This window comes from Agelaius tricolor, unplaced genomic scaffold (genome assembly GCF_023055355.1).
Source record: "Agelaius tricolor isolate 1412-34295 unplaced genomic scaffold, bAgeTri1.0.p SCAF_21, whole genome shotgun sequence".
NCBI lineage: Eukaryota > Metazoa > Chordata > Aves > Passeriformes > Icteridae > Agelaius > Agelaius tricolor.
Window position 1 is genome coordinate 3,165,216 of NW_027269281.1, and position 19,969 is coordinate 3,185,184.

General features: G+C 43.2%; 1 long non-coding RNA gene across 3 annotated transcripts in view; it reads left to right on the forward strand.

Annotated features, from left to right (window-relative positions):
- Positions 1-310: 310 nt before the first annotated feature.
- The window catches only part of LOC139598966 (uncharacterized), a 31,429-nt gene continuing 11,770 nt past the window's right edge, over positions 311-19,969 (forward strand). Inside the window, exons 1-3 of one of the 3 annotated variants that reach the window (XR_011682103.1) lie at positions 311-783; positions 1,548-1,679; positions 3,701-5,140. This is a non-coding gene — a long non-coding RNA (uncharacterized lncRNA). Of the gene's footprint in view, positions 784-1,547; positions 1,680-3,700; positions 5,141-19,502; positions 19,824-19,969 lie in introns of those variants that run through there. The other 2 variants (XR_011682102.1, XR_011682101.1) reach the window with 2 other exon arrangements.

The window sequence follows — 19,969 nt, forward strand, 5'->3', positions numbered from 1 at the left end:
GGGATTGGGGGGGGTTGACCGCGCTGGTATGGACGGCAGCGTCTCGGAGGCCGCCACAGGAGGCCACGTAGGTGCCAGCTGCGGCGGCGCCAAGGTCCCGGCGCGGCTCAAGCTCGGCAGAGCAGGGCCGTGGGAGCCCACGTGGGGGAGGTTTTTCGGCGTCTCGGCGCAGCTCGGTTTCGGTGTGAGCCCAGGTGCGGCAGGGCCGGGAGCGGCGGCGGTGCCGGGGGCGGGGGGATGCGGCGCGGCCCTGGTCGTCAGAGAAGGGCCGTAGGAGCCCAAGGGAGGGAGGTCTGTCGGCGGTTGCCCATGCGTGCCGAAAATCACCGGGGTGCGAGACCCTGGCTGGAAAAAGAGTAGAAGGGCAGACCCAGTCGCGCGGGGGTTTCTAGACTGCAGGTGGAGTGGGTTTTGTGGGTTTTTTATTTGTTCCAGCCTGCCAAGGGGAAAGCAAGGGGTTTTTTTTTTTCCTTCTTTCTCTCTCTCTCTTTTTACTTTGTTTTTCTCTCTCTAACGGAGTCGGGGGCGGGCCAGGCCGGCCGCGGATCGGGGAGTGGGGCGGAGCCACCACACGCCACACCGGGAGTGGGGCCGAGTCGCCACTCGCCAAGCCAGTGGCAGGCCGGGCAGGCCGCGGACCGGCTTCCCTGGGACACCCGCCGGCATAAGGCTGTGGGACCAAAACAAAGAGCCGAGGAGGAGAGGAACGGCAGGGACGAATCCGGTTATACGGAGGTCCGTGGATCGTAGGCGAGGTTTTTTTTTTTACTTTTCGGAAGAGAGGTAAAATGTTGGGGTGTTTTTTTCTTTTCTTCTTCTCCTTCTCTCTTTTTTCTCTTTCCTTTTCATTTTTCTTCTCTCTCCCTCTCTCTCTCCTTCTTGTCCTGGGTTGACTATATGATGCTTTTATCCCCAATCTGTTCTGTTTATGCTGAATAATAAGCTTTGCACCTTTAAGACTTGTTCCAGAGAGTGAAGGGGGGAGAGAAGAAATGCGCAGTTTGTTTTCGGACACTGCACTCACTCCTCCACGTTCCTGCTCCTGGACTGTGTTGTCTGTGGATGGACAGACAGCAGAACAGAGCTCTCCTTTGCTTTTAGTTCGTTTTAGCTAGCTGAAGCAAAGAAGTTCCCTGGACTGTAGGGTTTTTTTCCTTTTTCTTTGGACCTCTTTAAACCTGCTCTGGACTGAACATCCAGAAGAGCACCGGCAGCTCACGCCTGTGGCCCACTGGGCCGGGCCTGGGCTGCAACATTTCCAGCTCCAGAAGGACTGATAAGAGACTGAGTGAGCCAAGCTGCAACCCAAGAAGAGGACTTTTCTGAGTTTGTCATCTCTTTTGGAGCAGCAAGAGGTTTTATTGTTTAATAAACAGTTTTTCCACTTTTCTCCAAAGTGGTATTTTTTCCTGAACCAGTTGAGAGAGGGGCCAATTGAATCTGCTTTTTCTATCAGAACTCCTTTGGGGGTTCTCTCCCAAATTTGCCCTGAACCAAGACACTTCTCTAGCCTCCTTTCTTGTTTCTTTTTCCCTCTCCCTTCTTAGGCAGGCGGGCCCTGCTGGGAGATTGTATGATTGGCTGATTGGGAGAGGCGGACTCTGTCGGGAGGGACTGTGGTTGGAAATGCAGGCTCTGAAGGGAAGACCTGTGATCTGCCGGTCTGGATGGGACTATGGGTGAGTAGCGAATCCCCAAAGGAAGAAGCAGAAATTGAAGAGGAACCAATGGGCATACCCCCAGATAGTCCACTGGGAAGGAAATTAGCCCGGTGGAAATGCGTATTATTATTCAGTACCGCATGGTAGAATTGACTAGAAGGGAAATTAAGAGTGATCATGTACAATGGTCGGAGATATGGATCAGACGAAGGATAGATATGATGGGGTTAATTAAACATGTATGTAAGAGCTACAAAACCATTCAATCAGGAAAAGAATGACTATGTGTCATGGTTTAGTGTCGTGAACGGCGGGAGAGATGCGACACACAATATGCGTGAATAGCAAATCCCGAAGTTTATTGAAAGCTCACCCATATTTATATTGGTGTTAATGAAGCTTATACATATTGCAAAAGCTGAGCTCATTATTGGTTAAAGCACACTTAGATCAACCACACCTACTTCTATCTTCTAACAATTATTTTGCTTCTATGTTTGCATTCTTCTAACTTTTCTACCTAAGATAACTACATTTTCTGGCAAGCGATTTTCTCCCCCGTCTTCCCGTTTCAGGGAAGGTCACTGTGACCTTTGTCAGTGATTGGACACTGGTTGCTCAGTTCCCAGCTTGTTTCCCCTATCCTTATCCATTGGTATCACATCGAAATGTCCTTTCTCAGCTAACCAATTATCCAAAAAGCTCTCTACATCTCCCCCGTTTTTCTGTTGAACAAGCATAGTTTGGTTAAATGCGGTAGTTATCATCTTTCGCACCATATTCTGTAAGCATATACAAAAACAAGGCAAGACTAATACTAACAGCAAAGCTACAATAGCTACTACAATGCTAATCTTAACAATAGAACGTAACCATGATCCTAAGTTTAAAGATTTGAGCCATCCATCAATACCAAGGCCTGATTCCACCTGTAAGTTCCCAGTTAACCTCTGTAACTCAGAGACCTGTGAGTGTACAGCTCGTGCATGATCAGAGAGATTCATGCAACACATGCCCTCAAATTCATCACAGCCATGGCCTTGTGCAAGTAAGAGAAAGTCAATTGCAGCTCTATTTTGAAGTGTCACATGGCGAATAGAATCTACATCAAGCAAAAGACTGGAAATTGCTAAAGAAGTTGCATTTGTTTGCTTAGCAAGCCAACACCCTAACTTATTTAAAATAGCATGAGCACCTGCTGCCGATACCCCTGAAGTTAAGAAAGATGCTGCAACTATGGCCGCTGGGGACCAAAACTTTACATCGTCCCGGCAGTCGGCTGCAAATGCATGAGCCATTCGTCTGCCTCTACGATGGCGACGGCTCATGTTCAGTATCATGGACATGTTAGGTGTAAGTAGAGACAGCCGTCCAAGTGTACATGGTCCCCCGTGCAGCATTGATGGGATACCGGCCCAAGCACGGTCTCCACATATCAGGAAATATCCTGCTGGCAATTGAATAGGGTCATTTGATGAGACTGACACTCTCTTTGTTGTATAATTGCACCAGGCCGATGCATTTCGGTAGACAGCCATGCTGGAAGTTACAACATTAGAATGGTTCTTGACTGACAGCAGGCTTCTATGGTTAAAATGAATGCATGCATCTGCCATCACTGACCCTAACAACTCTAACTCTTGGGGCTCCTGTGGAGCTAGAGGAAAGCGGGAAATCCATTGATCCCAATTGTCCACACTCATCCTCGCATTGCTGGCCTTGCAAGTTGGCACATGTAAAGGGCACGGCCAGGGATCTGCTGGTAATCCAACCAAACAAGTTGTGAAAGGATTGCCAGAAGAGGACAGTGACAGGCAAATAGTCTCTTGTTTGGTTAAGTTTGCCAGGGTGACCCATATGTTAGTTTTGGGCTGAGGTGGGGCCCATGCCTGATGGTCTACACTGTCCTCAAAAAAAGCAAAAATTAATAAAGCAACAACATAAAGTTTCCATCCCATCTTGATTTTCCCAGGCACCCTTTTGGGCCACTCGGCCATCATGTCTGTCACAAACTCTTAAGAATGTCTCTTTCTCCTCAGCTTCAGCTTCCTTAAGTTCTTCAGACAATCCTCTCACACTTGGTTGGGACCCTGACCTCCCAAAATAGGACCTATCACGTTCGACTGTGCCAGAGGAATATTTCTACCACGCAAGTGGAAAAAATATACTGTAGCCAAAATACCACTTTTGAAATGAACAAATAATTTAGATGCCTGATCTGTGTGAATCCTTTGTTTCAGTGAAGTCTGATGTATCAACAAAGTCCTTCAGCATCTTGGTTAAACACAGGAAACAGAGAAAAATGACTCAGAACTAACTCACCTATAAAATATTAAGAAATACAAATCAGATGATGTGTTTTAAATCAGATGTTTGAGACAAATAAGCAGTGTAGAATAACTCATGTGCTTGTGAATCTCCTTATGCAAAAGCCAGTGAAGAACTTAACACATGAGAGACAGCTACAGCTCACACTGGTTATTTTCAGAGGGAAAAAAAAATATAAGAAGTGATGGAGAAGTTACAAGTTGAGTCGGGTGTTTAGAGTATTGTGGGTTTGCTTTAAATTGAACAGGTACAAGAAATATGTTTCTGAGTGCAAAGGGACGTTAATGCTGTGGTATGATTTTTAAACCCATATTCTCTTTCAGATTAAAATGTAAATTAAATGAGAGAATATTTTAAATGACATATTGTGTTCTCACTTGGACAAAGAAAAAGGATAGCAACTAAGTACAAAATACTCTTTGTTCGATGTTACAGGAAAAGCTAAGCAACAGTTTTCCTGTAGACTGAAATCATTATTCAAAGAATAGAATGAATGTTTTCTAGGCCTCAAACATCAGTGTTTATGTTTTATGTTTTAAAAGTCAATTGATGCTTGAACAGTAGGGATGAATATATTCTTTTTGGTAATTATTTATCAGAATTGTCCCCAATAATAATAATAATAATAGTATTAATATTATGGTTGGAAGTCTATTATATATTTTAGTATCTGTTTTGAGTGGGAGTTTTGTTGTTTTTGTGCAAACTAACATTCAGGTTAAATTATAATTCTAAATGTTACATGACATCCAGTCCAGTTTTCTAAACATATAAATATGTACAATGAGTAACAGTTGTTTGGATTTTCTTCCTACATCTGTGTAAGCAGTTATAGCATCCGATAAGGGCTTTAGTGATCTTTTTGGGCATTGAATCCAACCCCATTGTCCTATCACGACCCTTTTTGAACAAATCAGCTAAAATGTCAATTTTCTGAAGAAGGGTTTTATGTTGTTGAAGTGGAGGAGATATCCATTCCAAGGCCCATGTCTCCCCCGTTTTTCTGTTATGCTGAGCAAGTGCACCCAGTAAAAATTTTGGTCTACACCAAACTGTCAGCTGTATAGGGAGATCAAGATCACATCTCCGAACACTGCCTTGTGTAACACAGTCCAATATCTGCTGCAGTGTCTCAAGGATGAAGAGCAATAGTAAAGAAGCAGTCCTTCAGATCAATAATCAAAAGTGGCCAATCCCTTGGCAACATAGCCAGGTTAGGTAAAACAGACAATCCCATCATTGTAGCCGAGGAACGTCTTAAAAGCAAAGCTCCCATAGGTAATCCATCAATAATGAGTGGTCCCTTCACCCCAGTTGGAACCTTTTCCAGGTGAGCAGTTATCAGGGTTACTGTCCGCTGCTGCTGCCAGGTCCACTCCGAGGCTCTCGGCGGTGGCGGGCTGGAGGCAGGTAGAGCCGAAGCGGTGACAGCTGCTGCTTGTGTCCGGGCGCAGGGAGCTGGTGGCCAGGAAGCAGAACCGCACCGGGCAGCTGCGGGGCGGGTGGACCTCCTGGAGCCCGCTGCTCCACGGGGGGTGGGAGGCCCGTCCTGCCGCCCCCCCCCCTCGGCTCGGGGGTCGGGGCGGCTGCGGAGCGGAGCGGAGCGGGAGGCGGCCGTGCTGCAGCTGTTAAGTCACCCAGGACCGGGGCCGGCACGAGCCTCTCCGGGGGGGGGCTGCGGGCGGCACGGCTGGAGTACGCGCGGGGGGGGCTGCTGCCCGAAGCAGGAGCTGATAGCTGCAGGGAGCTGCTGTCTGGAGCGGGAACCCGTGTCGGCAGGGAGCCACCGTATGGGGCAGGAACTGAAGTCGGCGAGGGGGTGCCACTTAAAACAGGCGCTGATGTCGGCGGGGCCGTGTTGCTTAGAGCAGGCGCCTATGGGGGTGGGGAACTGCCGTTTAGAGCAGCAGCTTGTGTCGGCGGGGACCCAAACCAGTCTCTGTAACTCCTGTTTCTTTCTCGGGCTACGCTAGTCTGCTGGGCAGCTCTTTCCTCTGCCTGGTATTTCAAGAATGCAGCATGCACGACTTGCCATAAATCTCCCAACTTTCTCGTGGCTTTATCAGCATCTATGACTGCCTGCCACAACTAATCCCCAAATATACGGCACTCTGATAACCTGTGCACTGTGCGAGGAGTCCGAAAAAGTCTTTGAGCATAACCATGAGCTAACAACCCACGAAGCTTCTTCTACAAATCTATACCCGTAATCTTATGCTTATATAAAAAGCTAGAAAATAAATTATATGCTGCTTGCCTTTCTTTATCCATGTTAAACGATAACAGCGCGCTTCTTGCAGCTCTTTTCAGGCTCCGGCAGCACGTATCAGCCGGGCCCCCCTCTGGGGTCACCCAGGGCACGGCACCTTCCCTTTTTCAGCGGTGCTTTTGCCGTCCTCGGCTGCGATAGGACCTGAACTCCGCTCACGCCGCCGACCGTGGCTAGTCCCGACGTCCGGGGTCACCATTTGTCGTGAACGGCGGAAGAAATGCCTCACACAATATGCGTGAATAGCAAATCCCGAAGTTTATTGAAAGCTCACCCATATTTATATTGGTGTTAATGAAGCTTATACATATTGCAAAAGCTGAGCTCATTATTGGTTAAAGCACACTTAGATCAACCACACCTACTTCTATCTTCTAACAATTATTTTGCTTCTATGTTTGCATTCTTCTAACTTTTCTACCTAAGATAACTACATTTTCTGGCAAGCGATTTTCTCCCCCGTCTTCCCGTTTCAGGGAAGGTCACTGTGACCTTTGTCAGTGATTGGACACTGGTTGCTCAGTTCCCAGCTTGTTTCCCCTATCCTTATCCATTGGTATCACATCGAAATGTCCTTTCTCAGCTAACCAATTATCCAAAAAGCTCTCTACAGTTTAGGGCAAATTTGGAGGAGAATTTCCAAATTAGGGCCCCTCCAGTAAGCAAACCCACACAGCCCCTCCCCCCAACTGGTTCGGGAAGGATTTCTCGGAGAGGAGTGGAAAGAACCTGTTTATTTAACAAGCACAGCACCCCCCAGCACACAAAATGAACAATACCGGATGACACCACTCTGAAAAAAGATGACAAATTCAGAAAGTCTCTCTTGGGGGGTGGTCACTCTGTTCTCAGTCCCTCCGGCGCTGGGGCTGCTGCTGCAGGCCAGAAGGTGCAGGATCTTGGTGTTTCTCAGGTCCCAGTCCAGAGCAGGTTCGAAATGATCAGAAAAAGGAAAGGAGAAACCGTCCAGGAAGAAATTGGACAGTTTAGCTAAACTAGCTAAAGAGCAAAAGCAAGCAGAAGTGAAGCAAGAGCGAGAGAGCAAAAGCAAAAAGCCAAAAGCAAAAGCAGCAAAAGCAGAAGCTTCAGTCTCTGTGTCCCGCCAGGCTGATAAGAAAACCAAAACAAAACTTTCCCTCTTCAGAGCCGGTCTTAAAGGTACAGAACATAATATCCAACATTAACAGAACACATGAATGGGGATACAAGCATCATAACGTCACCCTAGGACACTATGCTACCTGCTGGGAAGGGGAGATTTTACCCTTGAGGGCGAGCATGTTTAAGGTATCAGAAAATAAAGAATGGGACTCATTAGAACACTTGACCCCTCCACCTCCAGTAGCCCAAATGGCACGCCCCCTACTAATAAAGCCTCTGATTTGGCCTTATCATAAAGCAGAGCAATAGGGCTCAGGAGCTCAGTCCCTGAGTAGGGACTGGGTGCCCGAAGCTAGCTCGCTCATGCCAACGTCGCAGGGCTACCATCTAGCAAGCATGGTGATTTTCAGCTCTATAGTGATTGCCAGCTCTTAGGATTTCAGCTTTGCTTGCTAGGTAGTGGTGCCCCGGGCTTGAGGCTGCAGCAGACGGAGAGAGAGGAGAAGGAGAAGGCACAGGCTGTTCCACGGAGATGGCTTTATTTAGGGAGGTCCGTGAAGGGTCTCTGCTCTTCTTCTTTCTCCCCTAATGGGGTACAGTATGTTTCTTTTATAGGGTTGGAAAGGATCCAAGCTTGACCAATGGTAAGGGGTTAACATGACATTGCCTTATAGGGTTACAGAGATAGGTTAAGGGCAGAGGATAGGGAAACAGGAATTTTCTTTTGCTGTTTCAGCATTCCTATTGTTCATATTCTCCATGGTGCTTTTCCTAAATCTATGGGGTTTACTACACCCTATGCTCTGATGGGCCTAGCCGAAACACCAGAAACAGTGACACCATGAGAGGAAAGCAAATCAGGAGATGGGAACCAAGCAGTGTGATTATATTCCCTGAGGGAAGTACCCCTGGGGGGGTGCAAGGAGGAATTGGATTTGTAACTGTACCTCTCAATTCCTCTGATGTTAGAATGTTCAAAAAGGAATTAAAAGGATTATTAGAGGACCCCATTGGACTGGAAGAACGATTAGACCAATTTAAAGGCCCCAATATTTATACGTGGGAAGAAATGCAATCAATAATGGCCATGTCATTTACACCAGAGGAAAGACAGATGATCAGAGTGGCTGGGATACTGATATGGGAAAGGGGACAAATACAAGGACCTCCTGGGGATCTGAAAATGCCCACATTGCGCCCTAGTTGGGTCCACAACCGCACTGGAGGAAGGCAAAACATGGAGGAGTAGAGAACATTAATTATAAGGGCTATTAAAGAAGTGGCCCCACAGGGCCAAAATGTTTGCAAAGTATTTGATGAACAACAAAAGAGAGCAGAAACTCCAAAAGAGTGGCTAGAAAGAATGAGGAAAAATATGAGGCAATATTCAGGTATCAACCCTGAAACAACATCCAGACAAATCTTATTAAAAACATATTTTGTCACCCATGTGTGGCTAGACATATGGAGAAAACTGGAGAAATTAGACAATTGGCAAGAAAGGGAATTGGAAGATCTCTTAAGAGAAGCACAGTAAGTATATGTCAGGAGGGATGAAGAGAAAGCAAAGGAAAAAGCCAAAATAATGTTAACTGCCATTAGAGAAGGACAAATTTGTTTTTATTGTAAGGAAAATGGACATTTCAAGAGGAATTGCCCCCAAGGGGAAGAGGACCTGAAGATTTTTATGAACGAGCAAAGAGGGGAGATAGAAGACTAGAGATGTCAAGGGCTCTACCTCCTGAGGACAAAATATCATCAGTAACCCTTAATAAAATAAGTCCTCACGAGGAAGAATGGGAATTAAAAATAATCAACCAAAAAAAAGAGAACAACTTCTGTTTATAGAATTAAAAGGGGATATGTCGCTGTTGAGTAAGAAAGCAGCACAGACTCCAAGAAGGCTGGTTTGCACAACAGCTGCTTTAATGCAAAAAACTCTTCTCTTTTCATAGACAGTTCTGATATATTCCACTTGATTGGCTAATTAACAAAAATACCTTTCTCACAAACAATCCTTGAGAAGAACTGAAAAAGAGAGAGTAGGAAAACACCACCTGCAGGTAATTTATAATAACAAGTTATCATTGTTTCTCTACAACTCCCTGGAAGTCTCACAAGTCTGCTGTGAGAAAACTTATCTCGCTTTCTTGTTCTCTGACCAGGCTGTCACATCCACAGGGATATGGAAGAGTCAAAATACCGTGCAGGTAGCAGGTGCAAAAGGGGAAGGGTTTAAAGCATTACAGAAAGACCAGCTTTCAACCCCTTAATGGGGAGGTCCCTTCCAGGTACTGTCAACCACTTAATCGGCTGTGCAACTCTCAAGCAGAGGCAGAGAGATAACCAGAAAGTTTGAAGAAAAAAAATGAAATCAAGCTCCCACCAGCCAGCTTAAGGACTGGTTTATTCTTTAGTTGGGGAATTTGAACCGTACCTGCCATTGATGTAGTTGTCTTGCTTTAATAGATTGAGATTGCAAGCATCTGTTGAGGAGACATACACGGAGAACCTTAAGAGGTGCTGGGGTGGTATGCTTGGAAAGACAAGAAATAGAAGGCAAGACTGGGTTGGCCCCTGTGTTCATCACTGAGAAGATTCCATAGCCCTGCTGCAGGCAACAATCCTGTAGGCATGGTAAGGTGGGGGAAAAAAGGCCATACCAGACCTCTATCATTCCTCAGCTGTCTTTTCCCTTCAACACCCAATACAGGTGTAATTAACAACAAGGACTGGAGGGCAAGACTGAATTGGCCTCTCTACTTGCCACTAATATACGCCTGCTATGGGTAGCAACCCCATAGACATGGTAGATGGGAGTAAAAAGCTATATCGGACCTCTAAGAATCCTTTTTGTCCGCTCCAACCAATTAATCAATGTGGGCCTAAAGAGAACCTGAGATTGTCGCTATTCCCTCTGTCCTCACCCACATCCAGGGATGCTACCATGACTCATTCAAATTTTTTATTTCTGAGAAGTGAGAGTAAATAATCAGAATTGAAGAAACAGGTTAATTGTTCAAGCCAAATGACTTATAAAAAGAAAAAAAGAGGGGTTTATTACAGATGAGTAAATGGTTGGCTCTCACAATTAAGGGGTGAACATTATATGTCTGTTAAAAAGAAGTGTTATAAATGTATAATTATGTTACTACAATGTGTTCCCCCCCCAGTATGTGTTATCATGGGATGGTCTTGGTAATCCAGGCATTTGGGAAGGTGGGTTGTTACTATGGCAGCACCTGACCTCCAATCAGAATGCAAGAAAGTGACCCTACTACTGGACAGCAAGGAAGGAGTTGACAGACAAGGCTCTAGGAGGGGCTAGAGATATAAAAGGCAAAGCATCCATCTTGAAGAGGAGCCAGCCACGTGGTAGGCAGTCATGAGGGAGGCTCCCAGGCTTGTTTTTCCTTATTTAGTCCTTTGTTGTATTTTTGTTAAGGTTTAATAAACCTTTTAAAATTTTTAAAGTGAGCAGTCATTTCTCACAGTGGGATGCTACGGTTAAGGAGTGTCAAAAACTATTTGCCTGGAAATTAGTAAAAAGGAAGTGACAAGAATATAGAGGGTAAGCTTCGTTTGGCCACTGTACTTGCCGATCATATACACCTGCTATGGGTTGCAAATCCATAAAGCAGGGGAGGTGGGGGTATAAGCCATACCGGACCTCTGTTATTTCTTTTTCAATCACTCATTTGTTGTCTTTTCCCTTTTGGGATACCGATAAAATCGTGCTACAAATGCTACCAAAAGCATTACATGGAAAGAAACCAAAGTTCCTCTTTTATTACACACACCCATGTCAACAGTGTCTGTTATAACCCATCCAAACTAAGTACCTGTAGGCAAAATGGGGAAAAATATTGGATTGTAAGAAACCTAGGAAAAAGTGGTAATAGATGGGGAATTGAATGTCCAAAAGGAGAGAGATGGATTTGTTTCACATTTGACCTTAGGGAAATAGTCCAAGGTTCGGTAAAAGAACAAATGGTAAACAAAAAGGTAAAACCAGCACAGCAATCTAACTCTGTATTAGCCCCAAGTTATATGCTGAATCATATTATAAGACTCCAAGCAGTTATGGAGGTGATAACAAACAAAGCTGCTCCAGCATTGGAATTAATATCAAGTCACCAAAGCCGAACAAAAACTGTAGTGCATCAAAATAGGTTGGCTTTAGACTATTTATTGGCTAAAGAAGGGGGTGTTTGTGGAAAGTTTAATATATCACATTGTTGAAAATAGATGACAACAGGGATGTCATCCTGGAAAAAGCAAAAGCTATCAGAAAAATAACCCAGGTACTGGTCCAAAAGTGGGAACCAAGGTTAAAAACCCAGCTGGTGGGGTAATGTATTGGAGATAGATTGGTGGAAGAAATTAGGCTTCTTCCTTTTATGTGTTATAACTGTTTTGATATTTCTTCCTTGTTTAATCCCCTGTTTTATTCGACTAATTACCAGCATAGTCCAAAGAATGCAAGCGGATGAGAAATATTGTTCAAGCCAAATTATTTATAAAGAATAAGAGGGAGGATTGTTATAGATACATATTATAATATTGGCTTTTCTCAAATATTACAATGGATTCATATGTGTGATATTAAAGTAACTTTGTTATAAATTTATAGTTTTTATTTCTATTGTTAATTAAGCTTAGTGAAATAGCTGATATAAGTATGCTTGTGTTAAAATACCTGCTTGGATGGGATAACATCCAATGAACATAGGATGAGGACACCTGCTACAGATATGCCAACTATCAGCACTCACCATCTGAAGACAGTGTGGACCAAGGCCCAAAAACTGGAGGTGATGAGAATGGACTAAAACCACAACCAAGGAATATGCACGCTCTAAAAAGGTGGAACCAAGAAGAAGATATGCTAAACAGTTCTTGGAACATGCTAACTAGTTTGGGGAAAAAGTTTACTATGCATAAGGGTCTATGAATATGCAACAGGCTGATGTAAAGGAAAAGGTATTTAAGGAGTATCCCCGAAGACAACAGTGTGCTCTTGGCTGAATGCCAAGCACCCCGGCTTTTTTTAACCCTTTGCTTTAGTTTTGTCTCCTACTGTCTTTTTATTACACTTTTTAAATTTTACCAGGAAAGTGAACCTCGTTTTCCACAACCAGACAATGGTACTCATTTCCGAAACAACGTCTTAGACATGTGGGCCAAAGACCACGGTATTGAGTGGGTGTATCACATTCCCTATTATGCACCAGCCTCTGTAAAGATCAAATGATGTAATGGACTGTCGATGACTAAGTGGGATACACATTTAGCAAAGGGCACCTGGTTAGTCAACACCAAAGGATCTGCCAATCAGGCTGGCCTTGCCTAATCAAAACTTTTAGGTATTGTGAAAAATGGAGTTCACTCCTTAGAATACTTAAAAGTTTAATAATATGATAAAAGAAGGACAATATTTCCAGTGCTGGGGTTCTTCTGATGAATGGCCAAAGAGCACCCAAAAAGCTTAAAATTGTGTTCTCTATATATGGTTACATTGCTGGGGTTAGACGCTTATTCATTACCTTATACATTATTTAAAAATTCCCAAGAGCTTTTGATGTTGCAGGGACTTCTGTTTAGGTTTCCCTTCCTGACTTATCTGTATGACATCCTGAGATCGAGTCAATAAATTGTATTCTTTCCTGTGATTTCATCCCTGTTGTTTCACACTTTTCTGATGAGTGTTAAAAAAGAGGACTGCAACATGATATTGGCTTTTGCAGTTATATATTGTAGAGAGCTTTTTGGATAATTGGTTAGCTGAGAAAGGACATTTCGATGTGATACCAATGGATAAGGATAGGGGAAACAAGCTGGGAACTGAGCAACCAGTGTCCAATCACTGACAAAGGTCACAGTGACCTTCTCTGAAACGGGAAGACGGGGGAGAAAATTGCTTGCCAGAAAATGTAGTTATCTTAGGTAGAAAAGTTAGAAGAATGCAAACATAGAAGCAAAATAATTGTTAGAAGATAGAAGGAGGTGTGGTTGATCTAAGTGTGCTTTAACCAATAATGAGCTCAGCTTTTGCAATATGTATAAGCTTCATTAACACCAATATAAATATGTGTGGGGTTTCAATAAACTTCGGGATTTGCTATTCATCGCATATGGTGTGTCGCATTTCTCCCGCCGTTCACGACAATATATTAGTTTTTGCATTGATCATAAGTATTCAGATATAATATCATGTATGCCTTTATTTAGCTGTTTGTCAGTATAACAAAATCTATAAGTTTAAGTATGTACTGCATAGTTTATAGAAATAGTAGTGGGGTCAATATACTATATTATAGGCCTTAGCTGAACACTAGGTGTTAAAATACCTCTATGTAACCAAACAAATGGTGTAAAGTGATCATGTTGTTGTTCCCCTTTCCACTGACTGAATCGTCCAAGGGATAAGATAATCTTGACACAAACCAGAGCACAGGAGGACAATTAGAGAATACCATGTTAAATTTAAGTCCATACTAAATCCTTATCAGACGATGTGAAACAGCAGGATGGAGACACAAGAAGAAATAAAGTATATTGACCTGACACATAGGATGTCATGCAGATAAGCCAGTGTGAAGAAGCCAAACAAAGGAGTTCCTGAAAACATCAGAAAGTTCAAAAGAATGTTTGAATAATGCATGAAACACATGAATATGCATGTACCTCAGGATGTAACATAAGGATAACACTGTCTGTATATACCTGTATATACCGGTGTGTTCTTTGGCTGTCTGCCAGGAGCACCCCAGCGCTGGACTTTTGTCTCTTATTTTATCCTTTATTAAACTTTACCAAAATTCTTTATCCTGAACTCCTTTTTTCATAGGAGTTAACGAGTTCTTCCCCAGTCTCCTCCGGTGCTCTGTCTTGTGTCACTGTTGCCTTATCACTTGGAGAGGTCAGTCAGTGGATGGCCTGACACTGCTCTTAGTTACACAAAAGCCTTTTCACATCTTATGTTTTGCTACAGTCTATAGTACAATACATTCATCACACTACTATTTCTATAAGCGATACATAGATATCATATTAATTACACTACTATTTCTATGAGCAATACAGTGCATATGGATAGATTATGTTATATCAACAAGCAGCTAAAAAGAGTTATAATTTGTACTATATCTAAATACTTATGATCAATAACAGCATGCAAAAACTAATACATAAATGTGAAAGCCAATACTATCTGGTAATTTTTAACAGTATTGTAGAAGGGGATAAAGTTCCTGTCTTGCACATTAAAAAACATGCTGGGGAAAACAGTCGGGGTTATTCCTGCCTCAAGCAAAGGCAAACCCATTCCTGGGATGGCTTTTGCACAAGGACTCAGGGGCACTTGGTGGGTAATGTGGGAGGATGGGGACACCTGGTGTATGCCTCAAGGGGATTTGGTTTTGGGCAAGAACAGAAAATGTATTAAATTGTATGATGCAATTGCTAGATGTATTGCTATATATAATGTTATATAAGTTCCAACCCCTCTGCCATAGACAGGGACACCTTCCACTGGACCAGGTTGCTCAGAACCCCATCCAATCTGGCCCTGAACACTTGCAGGGATGGGGCAGTCACAGCTTCTCTGGGCATCCTGGGATGTCACCCTGCAAGCTCCTGTCAAGAAAATTAATCCACAAACACTAGAGGTTTATATCCAAAAAGGAGACAGAGGAGTCCTGTAACTTTATTCAAATAAAGGGAGAGGCCATGGGGCATTTCCTATGGGGTCTCTCGAAATTTATAGGTGATGCAGCCTCCTTTTTATTCTAATTTCCCGGCTGCATTTCCCTCTCTCTTTCCCCATTGGCTGAGGTACTTGAGAGGTACAGACTCTCCAAAACGCCTAATAACTAAGACCCCCTTTCTAATGTATACCTGCCCCCCCCTCATGTTTTTATTTTTCTTTGTGTCTCTGTTCTTTTTCTCTAAATCCAGAGATTTAGCACAGTCTTGAGTGAGTAAGTCTGTGTCAATTAGTGGAATTTCTAGGGAATTTATAGTTCTCCCCATTCCTTCTTTCACCTCTCTGTATCTGTCCTTTTCTACCATCAGGCCCACAGTTTGTTTGTAAAGACACATCCTTCTCATTCTTTTCAATCCCTCCTTTTCTTATTTTCTCAATAATTGTCTTTACAAACAGTTATCATTGACTTAACTTTCTGTTCCTGGGTCCTTTTTGGTTTTGCAATTATTTGTAGTGACATCATTTTCTGTCCTTTTGTAGCCATTTCTGGATCAGTAGGCATGGCTATTACCTGCATCCCTTTGATCACATGTTGAATAAATTGCACTAAGCAAGAGATAATACATGGTAAAAAGATGAGAGTTACTACAGCACTTAAGAGGGAAAAAACCATTTGTTTAACCCATAGATCACCAAGTAACCACATAAACATGTCCCATTCCCATTCTTTCTACGTTTGGACTGGTTCATGAGCTAACTTTCTTATTCCCTTTGTTATTTGTTTCACCACTCTTCCATTGTCATCTATTTGCAAACAGCAGTTTGAGCCATTTAATTTGCCACACATTCCCCCTTCTGCGAATAGATAATCTAATACCATCCGATGTTGAAATATTGCATTCTTCATCTGAGTGGATTGGTCAGCAAGGAGGTCAAGGGCTGTAGCTGTCTGGCTGCTTATTATTTCAAAGACAGCTTGTAACCTAATTATCTGATTTAAATTATAAATGGGTCCTCTGGCACCTGATATTAAATCATTAGGATTCCATATGGCTGGTCTGTAGTGTTGTGTGATTTGCTCAGATGGCCATTCATCTTCTTCCCACTTTTGGGTTCTCCCTCCAGCCAAGGCTGCATCAACTGAACACTTTTCTCTAATTGGATCATCATATACCTTGATTCCTAACTGAACTTGTGGTAGCAGAAAGAACAACGGTCCAAAATACCCTGCATAACAAATCCCTGACCAGCTTGGGGGTAATCTGTGATAGGCATGTTGGCCACAAATCCAATAATGCCCTTTCAAAGCCCTTTCAAAGCCCAGGTCCTGTTGGTAAAGGGGCCTTCCTAATTTTCATCATCAATTGGAGGGTCAAAATACAGCTTGCTTCCAGGGCCTAACGGTCCTCCAACAATAGTTGCCCCACCATAAGAATCACAATATTTGCATTTCCAGGCTCCCACATGAGGTTTCCACCTGCAAGTACATCCCAGATCTGTTTTGTTGGATCTGGACCAGAACTTATTAAAAAGGGTTCGAGTTCCATTCTGGTGTTGCCACTTCCACTGATAGTCACGGACAACATGTGTCTTACTTGTGGAATTATCCCAGGGGCAGCTTAAAAGTAAGGGGTCAAAAAAAACTGTCCTTCCTCACTGCTTTATAGCCTTCAAAATCCCTTTGGTAACTATGGTAGGAACACCTTACCCAGCTACCATTAGTGAGCTTAACATGTGTTTGATTCCATCTGCCTCGATATTTAGAACAATCGTAAGGAGGACAGTTGAGATCCAACAGTCTAAACCCAAAGTCCAGTCACAAACACTTTTTTCCACATATACACCTCCTGTTTTATTTAGACAATAAATGCCTCTTTCAGAAGAATGAAGCTGCCATGGACTTCGTTCCTCATCCTAAAATCCCATTCCATTATGGACCTCACTCAGGGTGCTGACCCACCATTTAGGCTCAACTGGGCTGGTCACCCATGGCCACTCTTCAAATCCTCCTGGCCCTCCACAGACCCAACAATTATAAGGTCAAAGGTTTTTGGTACTTCTTCTCCTAGGACCAAAAAATGATTCTCCCATCTCTGGCCCAAACCTAACTGACAATATAAAGGTAAGATCATTAAGAAAAACATTCAGATGGTATAATCTGATCTCCTAATCTAATTTTCATGTTGTCTTCCACATCACCTGTGGCTAGTGAAGGCACAGAAGCAATTCAACATAAAGAAAACAGTGACAGCAAGGATTAGCCCCTTAATGATTGGAGAGCAAAAGGAGGGATGCCCATACAGACTATTTCAGCAGGCAGTCTGTGGGTAGGCACACAGGGCTTCCCCCGATGACACACTGGCTACTGCTCCAGTGCACTCCTGCGGAGTGTCAGTTGTGGCTTCCCATCCTTCTCCTCCAGCTTAGATGTCCAAATTTCCGGGGCTTTAGAGACCATGACCTGAGTGTGATGGGTCCACCCGTGTTCAGCTGTCTTGACAGCTGTTTCTGTGGTCAGCAACACTTGGAAAGGTCCATGCCACTTTGCCACTAGTGGTGCTTCTTTCCACTCCTTAACTAGGACCCAATATCCTGGTTGGATATTATGAACAGAAAAGTCCAAAGACAGGGTCTGTGCTAACTGGGCTTTCTGTCAAAGAGATTTCACAAGAGACAGTATCCTGGCCTCATATTGTTTTAAACATACATCACTTATTTCCACACACACACACCCCTTCCCCCCATTGCATTGAGAATTACAAGGGTAAGGAATTCCAAACCTCAATTCAAAGGGAGATAATTTAATATCTCCTCAGGTCTGGCCCTTATTTTTGCCAAAGCCAATGGTAAAAGTCGTACCCATGGCATCTTAGTTTCTATCACCCGCTTCAAAAGGTGTTTATTTCTCCATTCATTCTTTCAACCTGGCCTGAGCTCTGGGGGTGCCAGGGGGTATGGAGGTTCCATTGTATTCCTAAAGCAGTCATAACCCCTCGAAGGATCTTTCCTATAAAATGAGTTCCCCTATCTGAGTCTATTGCTTCCACAATCCTATATCTTGGAATTTTTTGCCCTTAAAATACTTTAATAACTGATCCCGTAGCGTCACTGTTGAGTCAGGAATGGATAATAAATTACACAGATTCTAGGTCAGAAGGCTAAGATGCTAGAAGCCCCCAGTTTATTGGAACCCCTTCTTTTATACACTGGTCTGATACAGGTGGACCTGATTGGTCATTTAATCAACACATTTCACATGATTGGCTAATTAAGAAAACACTCTTTGGTAAACATCTTATGAGAAAAACAACTTATTACAAACATGACCTGCAGATAGCTTACCATTTGTTTACCATTCTTTCTCTCTGCCTCCCTAAAACTTCCCAGACCAATTCATGGGGAAGCTTATCTGGCTTTCTCTTTCTCTGACCAGACTGTCATATCCACACCACAGTTGCTGAAACAGTTGGATATGCTTCTGCCCACCCTGTTACCTGACATTCTATTACCAGAAGATATTTAAACCTGAGTACAGGGCATTTCAGTAAAATCCACCAGGCATCTTTGGAAGGGATGTACAGCCCAAGGCCTCCCTCCCCTGGCAAGTTTCTTTGTAACCCTGTTATTGGTTTTAGCACAAATCAAACAACCCTCAATAGCTCACTTTGACAAAGTAAAAAGACACACAGCAACATATATCTTGAGGAAGGCTTCTGCCAGTCTTTGACAGCCCCAATGACTCCCTTCATGGAGTTGTTTTAATATCTGTAAGGCCAGAGCTTTTGGTATCTACTGCTTACCATCCCTTGTAAACCAATTATCCCCTCTTTCCTCTGCCCCGCTCTTTTCAATTATCTCAAGTTCCTCTGGTGGAAAAGACAGCTTCTCTGGCAGCAGTGGGGTTACTGGGAGCAAAGGGAGCATCTTAGAGATTTTTGGCAACAACGCAGCTTTCCAGAGCTTCTTCATCAGCCAGTTGGTTACCTCCTCTGAGCACCCTGCCTGGTGTCCCCTAACGTGTATTATTGTGACCCCTTTTGGTAAATTCACCACCTCCAATAATTCATAGACTCTCACAAGCACATACAGCTCCGCTGTTTGAGCTGACCATGTCGGCAGTAACCTCCCCCCTTCCATAAATGATAGAGTATCCTGTAAATTGCTTCTTGTAAAAAGTGCATATTATATGGCTCTACGCAGATATTTACTATATGTATTATGTTGTATTGATTAGTAGTGCTGTATTAACATTTTAGTAGTATGGTAATGTAGCTTTTGTAGTTAAAATAGAAACTACGTATGTGGGATATTTTTTTAAAGAAAGGAATGAGGTACTTTCACCTAGATAGCAGCCACAGGACACCTAAATCTTTCAAAGAAAAAGAATTTATTGCTCTCTTATCAGAAGAAACTAACTTCTTCCCACCTCACTCAGCCCTGAAGATGCCATCAGGATTAAGAGGAAGAAGTTGACACTGACCAGACAGAATCCTTTGTTTGAATGGAATTTATGCATCATGTATGAGATGTATGAATATGCAACAGGCTATTGTTTTCAAGGGTTAATCCTCTGTTAACGTGTGTCCTTTTTCGGGTTTATTTTGCCCAGAAAAGGTACCCGGACCATCCGTAACTCTTTGTTCTTATTGTCTTGTATTGTCCTAAATCCTAATTGTCCAAATTTTTATTATTCTAATTATATTACTATTTTTATAACCCTTTTATTACTATTAAACTTTTAAAATTTTAAAAACAAGTGATTGGCGTTTTTCACATTCTCAATATCTGCTCATCACAATAGCCCATGAATTTCCCCACCTCTCGGCCAGATGCCACTTGCTTTAGAGAACTTTGGTGATTCCCCAGGGAAGATCCCTCATCTGCCTCACGACCGCCATCAAG